Source organism: Microtus ochrogaster, unplaced genomic scaffold (genome assembly GCF_000317375.1).
Source record: "Microtus ochrogaster isolate Prairie Vole_2 unplaced genomic scaffold, MicOch1.0 UNK101, whole genome shotgun sequence".
NCBI lineage: Eukaryota > Metazoa > Chordata > Mammalia > Rodentia > Cricetidae > Microtus > Microtus ochrogaster.
The window spans coordinates 1,033,204-1,036,067 of NW_004949199.1; positions in this window are offsets into that span (position 1 = coordinate 1,033,204).

Sequence of the window (2,864 nt, forward strand, 5' to 3'; positions counted from 1 at the left end):
TTTGTTAAAGTCTTGCTGTTGTAGAATATCAAGATTTACAGGTATTGTGTTTCTCTTTGTGCTATTTTATGTATTCTTACCATTTTACTCATTTTTTCCTCTAATTGGTGTTATTGGGGCTGTCTGTGATTCTGGTTATTAATCTTCTAGGCGCCATTGAATCCAAGATTCAGATGATTGTTCTTTATGGTACAGTTTGTGCCATAGTTCTAGTTACCCCATTAGTCATCTGTGTTTCTGGATGTCTCTCAGCACTGCAGGACTTTTTTCTGCTCTTATGGATTTTGCTGTCTTGGACATGCTCTGGCCTAGGTAATTGGCTCAGTCCTGTTAATATAAAAGTCCCTGGTCTGAATCTGATCCTGAATAGGTCCTTGGGATTGGGATTGTTCCTGCAAAGGTCTCTGGCTCTGATCTACTCCCTCAGAATTTCTAGACTTTATTTTACACACACCTACAGAGAACCTGGTTCAGGCCTACTCCCTCAGAGGTCCCAGGCTCATGCCTGAATCCTCAGAGGTTTCTGATTCCTGCCACTTTCTTTGATGTACCAGACTGACACCCAGACCCACAGAGGTCCTGGGTCATAGCTACTTGCTCAGAGGACCCAAGCCCATTCCAGCCCAGGTTGGTGGGTCAGTCCTGGCTTTTTGGAATCGTTGCCTCAGACCTGCTGTGGCATAGGGTAATGGCTCAGTCTTGCTCCTTTGGATTTCATTGCCTCTGGCCTGCTCTGGCCCATGTCACTGGCTCATTCCAACTTTTGTGGAATTTGTTCCTTCGGGGCTGCACTGTCCCTGGTCACTGGCACAGTTCTGCTCCTCAGAATTACAATTTTAATCCCAGGACTCAGGAGACAGGAAGACAAATCTCTGTGGGGTCAAGGCAACCTAGGCCTACACCAGATTAATCCCAAAACATATTCAGGTTGTGGTGGTTAATATCTTTAATCTCAGTGTTTAGAAGTCACACACATTTAGTCCCAGTAGTAGGAAGGTGGAGGCAGGAGTGGTATGACTGAGTAGTAAGAAGAATATAAAGGGGAAGAGACAGGAACTCAGCAGATTGTTGAGTCTGAGTATTTATCGAGGCAGGAGCTTGCCTGTTTGTTCTGAAGATTTGGTATATGTAAAAGTTCTCTCTTATGGTTTACTGTTTTGCTTTTCTGATCTTCAGCTTGAACCCCAATTACTGTCTCTGGATTTTTATCATTCATGTTACACTCCTATTTTATGATGTTTCTATGTGTCATTTTGATCTCTCCCTTGAAACTTATTATTCAAATAAGTATATGCATTCAAAAAAGAGAAGACAGTTATCAGCAATAATAGCTGCAGAAAAGACTTTTCTGGTTGATCACAATTATAGACAAAATTAGCGTGAAGTTCAATTGTCTCATGTTTACTTCTTCTTAACTTAATAGTGAGTTCCTTCATTTCCTATTTAAATATTTCACCAATGGTCTTCAAATGATCTGACATCTTACAATTCAAATTGCTCTTAGTTCATCATTTAAACATCTCAAAATTTTAATAGGTATTTTTATATATGTGAATGTGAATTTCTTTGTATATGTGCACTTGAGTCATGTGGCTATGGAGCACAGAAGAGGGTGGCTATCAGATGTAGGTGGTTCTTCTATATATCTGTTGTTTTATTGATTAATTACTAAAGAAAAATACTTGGCCTGATAGGTCAGAACATAGGTAGGTGGGAAATACAGAACAGAATGCTGGGAGGAAGAAGGAAGTGAAGCAGATGATATAGCTCTCCTCTCCAAGATGGATGCAGGTTTAGATCTTCCTGGTAAGCCACCAACTCGTGGAGCTACACAGATTATTAGAAATGGGTTAAGCAAGATATGAGAGTTAGCCAAGAAGAGGCTGAACCTAATGGGCCAAGCAGTGTTTAAAAGAATACATTTTCCATGTAATTATTTCAGGCAAAGCTAGCTGGGAGCTGGGGCACAACCTGCTGCTCCTACCACTACGGAGTGGTGCCCAGCGTGGTAACGAACTCTACGTAAAACCTGAGAGAGCTTAATTTTAAACACACAAAAAACAGAGTTTAACACAGCTTTTTGTTGTTTGTTAGGACGTGCCATAGAGAGATTTCCTTTTTAAGCAATAGCAGCAAAAAAAAAAAAAAAAGCAGGCAAAAAAAGGCAGTCATTTTAAAACGCGGCTTCCTGGGGCTGTTCCGCCAGCCTGAACTCTGGCTTTAAAGCATTCCAATGGCTTTTATGGAACTGGATGTATCTGTTCCCACTTGGAATCAGGAAGAAAGTACTCTGAGAGCATACCAATGGCTCAGTGCTCTCTGCCTGCACCTGGGCAGATGGCAGAATCAGGCTTAGGCAGGTGGGAGAGCATGGCAGATTTCTGCCAACATATAGAGAGATGTTTTCAGACTGTGCAGTTCTCTGCCTGTCAGATTTAGCTGTAACTTGGATGAAAAGAGTTTCTGTGCTGCACACTTAGTCTCAGAGTTAAAGTGCAGAGTGCAGTTCCTACCTGGTGGCCCCAGAGCTAGCACATCCTCCATTTTCAAATTGAAGAGAGGTGGAGCCAACATCCTGAGCAGCCCACAGCTCTGCATCTCAGAGGTGCAACTGATTCAGTCACACTGCCATTCAGGTTCACTCTGCCATGCTGAACTGTGCTGATCTCAGTCAGGAACTATCGTAATAATCCTAATAACAGCGCAATTAAGGTTTAGACTGGCAGTAAACAGACAGTACCGTATTACCTCTACATGGCACAACTTAAGTTTTTAAGAAGCGCTTAGCATTTTAAGAAGTGCTCCTAGACAGTAAAGAATTACAGATTCACAATAGGACAGATTCAGACATAAAAGACCTGTAT